A 13635-nucleotide genomic window follows, 5' to 3' on the forward strand; every position below is an offset into this window, starting at 1 on the left:
GACACTATGACCTGAGACCATATATCTCTACTATCCACAGTGTTTAAAGCCAGAGCTCACCACACACCTACTTCTGTATTTAAAATAGAACCTCTAGCTGAATAAAATAAACATCCTGAAAATCACCACTGCGTCATAATCTTCTTTTCAAAACACAACCTACTACATGGCTATTTGAGGGTTCGGCTGGGCAGAAAACAGGAGTTTCCTCCCTCCTCTGGGGTTATTTAAGGAAAACTCAAGTGTTTCCCCTCCTCTCCATGCAGTTCTGGGTGTGGTTTTGAAACTTCTGTGAATGATGTGTATGCCTTTGACTCAGTCCTTAACTTAAGGAGGGGAGGAGGAGCGTATTAGTTGGAGCACAGTTTGAGCTTGGGGTTGCATTGGAGCTAAGGAGCAACTTGTATGATCTGCTGTATTCTCTGTTTAAGCAATGGCTTTAGGATCATCACACTAAGGGCATATAAAGACAATGGGGCTTTAAATCAATCCCAAGTGAAAGCTGGCAGTACTTTTGTGTGAGTAAGACAGTGCTTTTCTTCAATCTTGACATTTCTAGTTTGTGTCTAATGTAGAAATTAATTCTTATAGCAACCGTCTAACTACGTAAAATAACTTCAAGATTTGTGTTGCAAATGGAAACTATGATCGTATGATATATGCTACAATATATACTACTTTTCAGTAAGGACTTCTTGATCCTTCAGAGCGGTTTGGATCTCCAGCATGTGTAATGTGCATTCGGTTCTCCCTCGTATTTCCTCTGTGGTCCCAAACAGGGAATGAATGAAATGTTATCCGCTTTCAGTCGACTTTGTACTATTTTTACATGAGTTAAGATAACCTTTTAGATAAACCTATGGTATAACTGATAGTACCATATAGGTTCTGAAAACACCTATTATATACTGTATATGACCTGTGGAGGGAAGAGATTCAATAGCAATTCAGTGTTTTTCTTTAGACTTAGAAAGAATGCAAATGTCAATCTGAAGATTAATGCTACATTGAATCAAAGCCAGAAACTTTAAGATTTGCCAGTCCCCAATTAATACCTCTACTTATTTTTTGAATCCTCAATAGTTAGTTGAGTTATCAATAAAAATCTTCCAAAAAGGAAAATACTTTTGTCACTATTCAACATAATGCTGTTTCCCTGTGTACTTAGGACAAGATCGCACATTTTGTATACTTCTAACAATGTCCTGGATATTCTATGGGACACATTTTGTATACTTCTAACAATGTCCTGGATATTCTATGGGACACATTTTGTTTCAATGTCCTGTATTCTAGATTTTGTATACTTGAAAATGTCCTGGATATTCTATGGGACACAACGATGTCCTGGATATTCTATAGTTTATTTTGCTGTACTTGAAATGATGGACTATAGTTTATTTTGCTTGGTGATGGTTGCAATCAGGGAAGGAATTGTACCAACATATCTCTTTTAGTGCACCTCATTCAGAGGACCCCAATCCTTTTTGTATTGATGGCGGCATAGAAGTCTCATACATTTCTATCTTCAGTATGTTTGCCAAAGCCATTTTTTGTTGTAGCATGCATATGGCTTTAAATCAGACATTTTTGCATGTAGCCACATCTAACAATATTGCTAGAATCAATTAGATGTGTTTACGTGAATGTAAACCTCCCCTGCTTCGTTGCTTATATGGCTCTCCTTAAAAATGATTCAAATATGAGAGGAGGAAGGAGGGAGAAATGAACAACTAACACAGGCGTCAGAAGTTAGAAAGCTGTATAATGAATAAGAAAGACGGGCCATGAGCCTTGCCTTGCCTTCCTGCTCTCTCTCTCTCTCTCTCTCTCTCTCTTCCCTTTCTCTCTGGGCTGGGTGTTACAGAGGGAGGAAGTACAGAGGGAGGAAGTAAGCCGCCTTTTCTACCTAACATCACTAAATGATTAGAACGACACTTTGATTCCCTGTGCAGACAGTTGCTGGCCAGTTGGCCATTATACTATAACAGGGTTCTGGGGATCTTCGGCTAGCATTAAACATCTTACAGAGATTCTCCAGCAACAGTATTTCACTGGAAGAAAATACAACTAACCTACTAACATACTCTTACTGACTGTAGAGATATATTTTTAAAGATACTGTCCAGAATAAATGTCTTTATATATATATACCACTACCAAAACAAATATTATATGGTCACAGTATATGGTCACAGTATATGGTTATATACTCACTGAGCTCTGCTCTGAAATCTAACCTCATGTGTTATTCATATGTCTATGGAGATATATCTGAACCATAGAGAGTGAACACGGCCTGTACCAAACCATTATGTTGTCGGTATTATTTCCAATGAGTTCTTATTGACGGAAAGCCTTGAAATCTGGACTTCAACTGGGCTCGTAATAACTTTTAACATTTCATTGTAAGAATCAGGAAATTACACAAATTATCAATATTGAAAATTAATTGATTGAAAGGGAACCGATTCTACAAAAAGCGTCATATTATGGCACAATGTGTAAATGTAATCATACAATATCAGATTATTTTGAAAGAAAATCATTGATGGTCATGAGTAAATGGATATAAAACATAGCATATTGAACAGAATAAATACATGATAAAAAAAAATTACATATCCTCTATCATATTTTTATTTAGATATTGCTTATTTATTATTTATTTAATCCTAAATAGAAAGAGATAATACATGTATCTGTAACTGCATGGTGCTACAGGTGGAATATAGATGTATGTACTTGACTATCCATGTGTCACGGTTTAATATGGCCTAATGTATAAATCTGATCCTAGATTTCATTTTGGATGACAAATCTACAGAATAATCAGATCTTATACTGAGCTAATAACAAAAATAAGTTGTTAAATAGAAGCATATAGTATATTACAAACTATACATGTATAACTATATAGAATAAAGTTAACAATCACAACACTGTCTAACCCTTACTCTTTACATCAAAGTTATGTTAGCTTCCAAGGACACCATTCCATGCAATATTATGAAGTAAGCAATATACTGCAGAGATATTTTAGAAGGGAACGCCAAAGAGAGAGAGTGTTAGAGAGAATGAAAGGAGACAGATAAGAGAGGTCGGTAGAGAGATAAAAGTAGAGTAGGTGGACAAAAGGGAAAGAAGAAAAGAAAGGACAACTACTGGCGAGGAGCTAGCGTGAGAGGTTTTGTTCTCCAAATCTTGTTTACAGGAAGTCCACCAAGGTTCAACAGATGGGTGCATTCACAGAAATACATTTTATTGCATTTTTCCAAGCCTCATAAAGTCTCCAAATTCTGCCTACCTTAATACGTGTGGGAAAACAGCGTTGTTGCTTCTACTTGTCTTAAGGCATCTATTCGGAAAGTGATATATGTGGGTACTTATGACAGGTTCATTGAAAATTATCACTGTCGCTTTAATTTTTTACATTTATTAATGACACAAAATGTGTCATTTCTATAGAGTTTAGTTTTCCTCTATTTTGTTTGGGCTGCCATGAAAGCTCAGTCATGTCATGCAACACCCAATTGGAAAAGCATGTACACACTTCATCTATTTTATTTCTCTCAACTCTTTTGCATTTTGACTACTTTCTTTGGCAGTGGTAGACTCTGTTTTGCTTACTTTGGCCTGAGCCTGGTTTGATTCAAGTTTGTGTCCTTAAGTGTTCACCTGAACATACTCACTGGGTCCATGTTGTGAAGTAAATAAAGTTCAGGGTTATTTTGCTTCCTGGGGTTAACGTTCTGTAAGACATTTAGTGACTGAAGAGATTTCCATGGAAGTAATTTGGCAAACGCTGCTAACCTCAACATAATTATGTTTTGTTTACTCCACACACAAAAGTAAAACATCCTAGGGAGTTTGAAATAAATACCTTTGGGCTTGTTTTTTTAAATGTTTCTGATGATTATGATGGTGATCACTACACTGAGTAGACAGGGGTGTTATCTATGAGTGATTAGTGTACATCAAACAATTTATGGAATTATTAAAGGTCCACAGCAAAGATATGAAACCTATTGTTATTCTTAGATTTTTTTTCTTCTAATTTGGCACACAGAAACTAACGTAAAAAATATTTTACTTGTTCACTTAAACCCCGTAAATCCACTCCACAGTAGCCTATCAACTTAAAACTTGTCATCGCAATAATTGACGTCCCTAAGATGAACCACACTGAATTTGCACACTTCACATATGTAATGCTAATGCTCAAAATGATCTTCTCCTTATGAACCATACCTCAGATTCACTCCACATCTTGTATTTAGACTCATGATTGCACAAGAAGGAAGATAGTTCCTACAGATAGAGTGCTTGCTTTGTTATCCAACTTACCAAAAGTATGTGGACACCTGCTCGTTGAATATCTTATTCCAAAATCATGGGTATTAATATGGAGTTGGTCCCCCTTTTCTGCTATAACAGCGTCCACACTTCTGGGAAGGCTTTCAACTAGATTGCTGTGGGGATGCTTCCATTCAGTCACAAGAGCATTGGTGAAGTAGGGCACTGATGTTGGGCGATTAACTCTAGCCCATTGTTGGCGTTCCAATTCATCCCAAATGTGTTCGATGGGGTTGAGGTCAGGGCTCTATGCAGGCCAGTCAAGTTCTTCCACACGATCTCAACAAATTATTTCTGTATGGACCTTGCTATCAATAAATTTAATGAAGCTCCCAACGAACAGTTATTGAGCTGACGTTGCTTCCAGTGGCAGTTTGGAACTCAGTAGTGAGTGTTGCAATCGAGGACAATTGATTTTTAGGCACTACAGCACTCGGCGGTTCCAGTCGGTGAGCTTGTGTGGCCTACCACTTTGCGGCTCAGCCATTGTTGCTCCTAGACGTTTCCACTTCACATGCACGTTCAAGCCCTGATCTGTTTCACCTGTCTCTATGCTTGTCTCCCCCCCCTTCCAGGTGTCGCCTATCTTCCCCATTATCCCCTGTGTACTTCTACCCGTCTGTTGCCCGTTCGCCTTGTTTGTCAAGCTTACCAGCATTCGTCCTGTCAGCTCCTGTCTTTTCTCAGCCTCTCTTTTTCTTGTCCTCCTGGTTTTTGACCCTTGCCTATCCTGACCATTGTACCCTCCCACCTGACCACTCTGCCTGACCCTGCCTGCCGTCCTGCACCTTTGCTCCACCTCTGGATTACTGAATTCTGCCTGTCCCTGAGCCTGAGGCTGCCTGCCGTCCTGTATCTTTGCTCCTACTCTGGATTATCGACCCCTGCCTGCCTTGACCTGTCGTTTGCCTGCCCCTGTGGTTACAATAAACATTGTTACTTCGCACAGTCTGCACTTGGGTCTTACCTTGATTCCTGATATTAACAGCACTTACAGTTGACCGGGCAGCTCTAGCAAGGCAGAAATTTGATGAACTGACATGTTAGAAAGGTGCCATCTTATGACGGTGGCACGTTAAAAGTCACTCAGCTCTTCAGTAAGGCCATTCTACTGCCAATGTTTGTCTATGGAGACTGCATGGCGATGTGCTCGATTTTATACACCTGTCAGCAACTCATTTGAAGGGGTGTCGACATACTTTTGTATATATAGTGTATCTTGTGTCATCCTGTGAACCCCTTTCATTGCTGCATGCAGCTTTAATTTTTTTATTTTTTTGAATACATAATAATTAGAACCATTGTTTTTGTATTGTTAAATCTTTATAACAAGGATGGTAATATGATCATATTGTTCTGACAACATCCATTTATGTTTTCTGTTGCAAGTTCTATCAAATGTTTTTGCTATTAACAGATTCTGAAGTTTCAGATGTTTTAGGTTTGATAAATGTACAAACAGGTATAACACTTGTAATTTGTATGAACATAAGATTGATGAATAGCAATGTACTTTCTTTCTAGTTCCATTTACTCTCAGTAAAGAAGAAACAAAAAAAAAAAAAACATTTACTGTTTTGCTCTGAATTATAATCATAATATTGTCAGGAACCTCGCAGTTCACTTTGAATGACAGGTATTTCCATGTTAACATAATTTCAAGTTATTGCTATCTTGTTGATTTGAGTAGAAAACGTGAAATAGGTGCCATTTGGTATCTCCTATTTCTACTGAAGGTTTGTCTGCTATTTTAGTGGTCTAGTTGGGTGGTTGTAATCTAGCTGTAGGTGATTTTGGCCTGGCAGTCAGGACAGGTCCCTACACTCCCTAGTCGAGCCCGGGGCCTAGTGTTTGAGCCTCTTTGTTCTCTTGTCTCCAACTGAAGTTATCAGTGCTGTTGTTTGCCTACGTCATGGCTCCTCTGAGTGACCCACACCTACCCTGCCAAACAGCCAAAGGCCCACTCTGATCTGCTCACTCCCTATGTCCTGTCTGGGCACAAAGTCAACTAGATCTGCAGCATCAGCCTGGGTCCTGGAACCCGCCCACACTTTCCCAATATGCAATGACTCCTTTGTCCGCTGCTGTGTTTCCTCTCCGGCAAGGACACGAATGGCTTCTGACTAAGGGCCAGACTAATCACGTGCTGTCCTGTCCTCTGGCCTGCCCCCAGAGTAGAGTAGTCGTCTAGACACAACAACTGAGACTGTGAAAATCATGGGCAATGAAGGAGAATGGTTCTAGCACTACTTAACGACTAGGAGATGAACTCCATGATTGTCTGGCAGTCAGTAGCAGTAGGACTGTAAATGCATGAGCAAATCTCAGTGTTGAGTGTTGGATTCTAATGCTGGAAAGTGAGGTGCCAATGACTGGTCTCAAATGGAAGTGATTTAGCCTAGAGAGAGAGCTTCTGCAATTCTAGACATGTTTCAGACATAAATCTTAAAAGCGGGTACTATGGGGAAAGAAATTATTTTCATCCAACTTTCATCCAGGAATCTGAAAGCACTCTTAGCCGTAGCGTTCATTTCCCAGAAAGATGTGTCAGCAGACAATTTCCATTTTGATCTAGATAGCATTTCGTTGTCCGTGATTTAGAGAGACTGGCCAAGTACAAACTATCCCCGAACATAAGAGTACGACATCAGATGTTCCCAGAGTAGGTGAGTTGATTAAAGCAGACTAAAGCTCGTTAGAGTGTATGGGGAAGTTTGCACAGTATAAATGTAAGTGTTCTTCGTGAACTAATATATTACGAAGCGGTGTTCACAGCACAGGGCTGATCTTCATAGAGACATTTGGGGAGGGATCCAACCAAGGCCATTATCACAAGGCTGTGTGATCTGTCCATAGACTTAGAGCAGCGATACTCTCCAATTTTGTGGACAGGCTTATGACGTCAAGTAAAATCTTCAAATGTTTTGACAATCGACTTTTAGAAGTTGAAATAAGTTATAATTGACTTGTGGTGAGAATAAACTTGCAATAAATAGGTCTCTGTATTATATATACACAGTTGAAGTTTATATACACCTTAGCCAAATATATTTAAACTCAGTTTCACAATTCCTGACATTTAATCCTAGTAAAAAGTCCCTGTCTTAGGTCAGTTAGGATCACCACTTTCTTTGAAGAGTGCGAAATGTCAGAATAATAGTAGAGAGAATGATTTATTTCAGCTTTAATTTCTTTCATCACATTCCCAGTGGGTCAGAAGTTAACATACACTCAATTAGTATTTGGTAGAATTGCCTTTATATTGCCTTTATATTGTTTAACTTGGGTCAAAATGTATTGGTTAGCCTTCCACAAGCTTCCCACAATAAGTTGGGTGAATTTTGGCCCATTCCTCCTGACAGAGCTGGTGGAACTGAGTCAGGTTTGTAGGCCTACTTGCTCGCACATGCTTTTTCAGTTCTGCCCACAAATTTTCTATAGGATTGAGGTCAGGGCTTTGTGATGGCCACTCCAATACTTTGACTTTGTTAACCTTAAGCCATTTCGCCACAACTTTGGAAGTATGCTTGGGGTCATTGTCCATTTGGAAGACCAATTTGCGACCAAGCTTTAACTTCCTGACTGATGTCTTGAGAATTTGCTTCAATATATCCACAGAATTTTCCATCCTCATTACGTCATCTATTTTGTGAAGTGCACCAGGCCCTCCTGCAGTAAAGCACCCCCACAACAGCACCCCCGTGCTTCAAGGTTGGGAGGGTGTTCTTCGGCTTGCAAGCCTCCCCCTTTTCCCTCCAAACATAACTATGGTCATTATGGCCAAACAATTATATTTTTGTTTCATCAGACCAGAGGACATTTCTCTAAAAAGTACGATCTTCATCCCCATGTGCAGTTGCAAACCGTAGTCAGTTTTTTTTATGGCGGTTTTGGAGCAGTGGCTTCTTTCTTGCTGAGTGGCATTTCAGGTTATGTTGATATAGAACTTGTTTTACTGTTGATATATATACTTTTGTACCTGTTTCCACCAGCATCTTCACAAGGTCCTTTGCTGTTGTCCTGGGATTGATTTGTACTTTTCACACCAAAGTATGCTCATCTCTAGGAGACAGAACGCGTCTCCTTCCTGAGCGGTATGATGGCTGCGTGGTCCCATGGTGTTTATACTTGCGTACTATTGTTTGTACAGATGAACGTGGTACCTTCAGGTGTTTGGAAATTGCTCCCAAGGATGAACCAGACTTGTGGAGGTCTACAATTTTCTGAGGTGTTGGCTGATTTCTTTTGATTTTTTTTAATGTCAAGCAAAGAGGCACTGAGTTTGAAGGAAGGCCTTGAAATACATCCACAGGTACACCTCCAATTTACTCAAATTATGTCAATAAGCCTAGCAGAAGCTTCTAAAGCCATGACATAATTTTCTGGAATTTTCCAAGCTGTTTAAAGGCACAGTCAACTTAGTGTATGTAAACTTCTGACCCACTGGAATTGTGATACAGTGAATTATAAGTGAAATAATCTGTCTGTAAACAACTGTTGGAAAAATTACTTGTGTCATGCACAAAGTAGATGTCCTAACCGACTTGCCAAAACTATAGTTTGTTAACAAGAAATGTGTGGAGTGGATGAAAAACGAGTTTTAATGACTCCAACCTAAGTGTATGTAAACTTCCGACTTCAACTGTATTTTTTTTGGTGAAAATGTCTGAACATAACAGCTCACACATATCTGTTCATATAATACATCTGAAAGTCGTTAAATTGAAAATCTGTTCTTTCTTACTCAGCCCCCCCTCCCTCCCCTCCCAGTTTGAGATGGTCACTGCTGTTAGCCTATATAAAGTCAATCCACCACAAAGTTCAAATGAAAACATTTTCCATTTCACCCATTATTAGCCCCGGGGGCGGTCAGTCAGTGACAACCACTGAAGTGTGAAAAGCCGAGAGCAGCGGAAAGAGACGCTGTAAACGATACAGGAAGATTCGTGTTTATTCTGGATTGGACAGCCGTATTTCCTGTTCAAGAAATCACTGTGATGGAATAAATATTTTCAGAGGCCATGTTTTGCCCTTTGATTATATTTTTGGACTGCTTGTCCACTGTTAGGGAGGAGAGGTCCCCTGCTTCTGAGCTGTATGAGAAGTAGGGCAAACCTTTAGTCTCAGTCCATCAGAAATAGCCACTGCTGCTCTCTCTGTATCAAGAAGTCCATGTAGATGACTGTAGCCCCTGTAATTCTATCTGTCTGAGTATTTTATACTCATCTAGGTTATTATGTGTATATTCTGTGGCAAAGTGAGGAATTGAGTTAGTTGTGAGAAAATGTAGCAGTTATTGTGATTCTCTATTCAATCACATTTATTTATACAGCCCTTTTTACATCAGCTGATGTCACAGGTGTAGAACCATGGTGGCTAGGAAAAACTCCCTAGAAAGGCAGGACCCTAGGAAGAAACCTAGAGAGGAACCAGGCTCTGAGGTGTGGCCAGTCCTCTTATGGCTGTGCCCAGGTGAAGATTATAAGAGTACATGAAAAAAGACCAGATCATTCTTCAATATGTTCAAAGATTACCAAAAGGGTCAAATAATAATCAGTGGTGGTAGAGGGTGCAACAGGTCATCACCTCAGGAGGAAATGGGACTGTGTTTTCCATATATAAATAGAATGGTTGTCCATGCACAGCACTAGTACTCATCTGTGTATGTTATTTGTCCTTCTGCAAATGTCCACAATCATTTTTCCACCTGGAGAGATGGGTGAAGTCGAAATCAATAGACATCAATTATGGATAGGCTCTGTTGCACAATAACAACAACACCCTACATATATTGCAGTTACTGATACTTTGTTTAATCTACTGAGTCTTATAGGTCTCACTGGGACAAATGTGTAATGATTGAAGGATGGCTAATTATTCTCTTTTTCTCCCTTTATTTTTTCATTATTATTTGTATCTCTGGATGAATTATTCTCTTTCACTGTCTTTACAGTAATGATCTCAGAGTTTTAGAAGACTTCCAACATACACAGCATCCTAAAGGTGAGTATATTTCAACGTGTAGTGAGCTGGACAATAACTTTTAAACGTTGATGTGGTTGATTCCGTAATGACGTGCTAGGTAGTATCTAATATAAGTACTTCCACTGCATGGCAGTGAGTAGCTATTGCATGTAAGGTCATTTAAATGTATGTAGTGCAGTGAGGACCACAATGGAAACAAGTCTTTTGACTTTTTGTGTATATAATCCTCTGAAATGTTGGTACATGTATTTGCGCCTGGTGTGGCCTCTTTAAGTATTTTTAAATAAAAACATCAAGTGACACATACATCTTAATGAAATAATCATTTATTTGACATAATTTGTACTGTATGTATGACTATGAATATGCAAAATAAGTGAATTAACAGTACTGGTCATATGGTTATCAGAAAGCACGTGGCCAAAGCATGTGGACAGTATAACTACATCCAGTCCAGTGCGAGGTTCTAAACAGACATGGAGTGTGTGTTTGATCAGGTGCATCAGTGAATGTGAGCCCCCCTCCTACAGGACTGTTCCTCTCTCTGCTATCTGCCTGTCTCTATGTCAGTCTGTCTGTCTTTCCATCAGCCTATCTGCCTGTCTTTCTCTCTCTCCCTTTCCCCCCCCCCTATTTCTCTCCCCCTCTCTCTTTTTCTCCATCCTACATGGAGCAGCCAGTGGGATTCCTGGCAGAGTGATTTGGTATTGTGTCATAAAATCACATTGCCAGGGATTTCCAACCAGCTGCGTGCCACCCACTTCAACATCATCCCCATCCAGGAGCCTGTTGTCTTCCTCAACCTTTGTCCACCGTCTCCAAGCTACATTTTCTGTCAGAAGCTCACCCAGGATGAGGATCATCACACTACTGAGGCCAATGACTCTCATGGTCAGGATGTACTTTCGATAACGACCTCTTACTTTCCTCAGCATTTTAATAATGCCACAGACAAGCATTATTTTCTACAAATGTGAAATGTTCCATAACATCTAATTGTGGTTTCCCAGTCCCTTGCTCAGTCTCAACACCCCGCTCAGAAATGGTAAATACACTCTAGGACTTTATTCAGGCGGGGATAAACCAACAAAGATATTGTCCACAAGCCATCGTCACCAAATATCTCCACAAGTGAATGTAACTCAATGGTGATCCATATCTGAAAACGTGTACTTTTTTAGAACAAGAAGAAGAAAAAACGGCAAATGGAAAAATGGATACACAAGAGAAATGGAGGACATCTGGATCTAGTGATACAGGATTCAGAGTTTCCTGAGGTGCAGGACTTAGCCAGCTTTGTGAACAGATCTGTGAAAGCCCATGTTCACAGTGGCTAAGTTCCGCTCCTCAGAGGCCTTCTCTCATCAGCAGTGGAGTAAAACCCTGGACATGATGGAGGGGTGAGCAAACACTGTGGGGAGGGGAGGGGAGCGGGCAGGCCAGGGTCTCATACAGGAAGGAAACACAGGAAATGTCCCATTGGGAAAACCAGTAACAATCTAATTGTCCCATTGGGAAAACCAGTAACAATCTAATTGTGGACCATGCTCCCATTTTCAATCAGGTTGGTCAAGTCGAGGGGCACGGGCAAAGCCGTTCTAAATAGCTCTGGAATTTAGAGTGATAAACACTCTTTATCATGCCGTGTCTTGGTTGTGTTTCGAAGTGGTTTATTTTTCAGCACAGCCTATTTATCCCAGCATGTGCAATTTATTTGTAACTTCCAAGAAAATTAAATATGTCATTGAGTTATTATTTTTTTGCAGTAAGACCTACCCAGTGCTTGTGTGATTTTGAGACTCATTATTAACTACACATGTTGTATAAATAATCTACTGTGACATTGCGGATGTAAGCATTATAATCATGACGACTGCTTGTTGGAATGACTATTCCACCAGATCACACATGGACTCAGCTGTATGGATGTATATGGACAAAGGAACTGTCCATAATAACTCCCCTCACCTTGTAGGTGTGCCTCCCTGTGGTGAAAATGGAGCATTGTGAGTTACGGGGCTCAACCTCCTGTGCCTACTGAGCTGATAACAGTTTGATATAATGAGCACTGGCTCAGTTCAGCAGAAACCGGAGTTATGCCTATTAACAAAATTAAACATCAACATAATGCATTTACATAATAATGATAATCAACCAACAGAAAGCAATCAGCAATCAAGGCAGAGAGAAGAAGTTGGTTCACCCCAGTCATCCACTAGATGACCTGAGACCATGGAGGAATACTGCTCCTGTCATTTGTCCTCGAAATAGATTACAGGAGCAGAGTTTTTCCAGATGTATTTTTTACTGGAGCATCTAGTTTTCTACATCTTGACTTCTACGTCTACTTAATGTGCAATGTGTAAAAAAGGCCCAATAAAACAACCAGTCTATGCACTAAGATAAGATTGTATGGTTCCAAAAATAAACTAGTATACATCAAAACTTTGCCTCCCCTCTTTTTGCTTCTCAAAAGGTTATCATAGAGAAGGCCTCTAAAAGAATCATAATCGGAAATGAAGTGGAGGCATATGCCAACTTTCTGTCTTATTTAAGATGGTGTTTGATGACATTTAGTGCTCCTTTTTAATCCAACGGCATGCTATACACTCTTAGAAAAAAAGGTTCTAAAAGGGTTCTTAGGCTGTCCCCATAGGAGAACCCTTTTTGATTCCAGTCAGAACCCTTTTTGGTTTCAGGTAAAACCCTTTTGGGTTCCATGTAGAACTCTCTGTGGAAAGGGTTCTACCTGGAACCAAAAAGGGTTATTCAAAGGGTTCTCCTATGGGGACAGCTGAAGAACCCTTTTAGGTTCTAGAAAGCACATTTTTTCTAAGAGTGTACGGACAGACGGAGTGCACTGCTGTCTGACTCATAATCTGTCGGCACAACGTGGTCTCAGAGTATTATTCTGTACGTAAATAAGAGACACTCCATTTAGTATGATATGTTTCGTATGGTATGTATTAATCCACCATCCATTTCGTATGATATGTTACAAATCGCAATTTGTACATTATGTTACGAATTTTGCAAAACATACAATATGTTAAGAATTTGCAAAACGTATGATACGTTACAAATTCCAATTTGTTGTGGCTAAAGTTAGCTAGGTAGCTATGTGGCTAACGCTAACGTTAACTAGCTCTAGGGGTTAGGGTTAGGAGTTAAGGTTAGGGTTAAGGTTAGGAGTTAGGTTAAAAGGTTAAGGTTAGGTAAGGATTAGCTAAAAGGGTTAAGGTTAGGGTTAGGGGAAGGGTTAGCTAACATGCTCAGTAGTTGCAAAGTAGCTAA

The 13635-nt window shown here is 39.8% G+C and overlaps 1 long non-coding RNA gene across 1 annotated transcript; it reads left to right on the forward strand.

Annotated features, from left to right (window-relative positions):
- Positions 1-274: 274 nt before the first annotated feature.
- LOC112226943 lies at positions 275-12786 on the forward strand. Its single transcript, XR_002949800.1, has 2 exons — positions 275-518; positions 10310-12786. It is a non-coding gene; the product is annotated as an uncharacterized LOC112226943 (long non-coding RNA).
- Positions 12787-13635: the final 849 nt, after the last annotated feature.

Source organism: Oncorhynchus tshawytscha, linkage group LG28 (genome assembly GCF_018296145.1).
Source record: "Oncorhynchus tshawytscha isolate Ot180627B linkage group LG28, Otsh_v2.0, whole genome shotgun sequence".
NCBI lineage: Eukaryota > Metazoa > Chordata > Actinopteri > Salmoniformes > Salmonidae > Oncorhynchus > Oncorhynchus tshawytscha.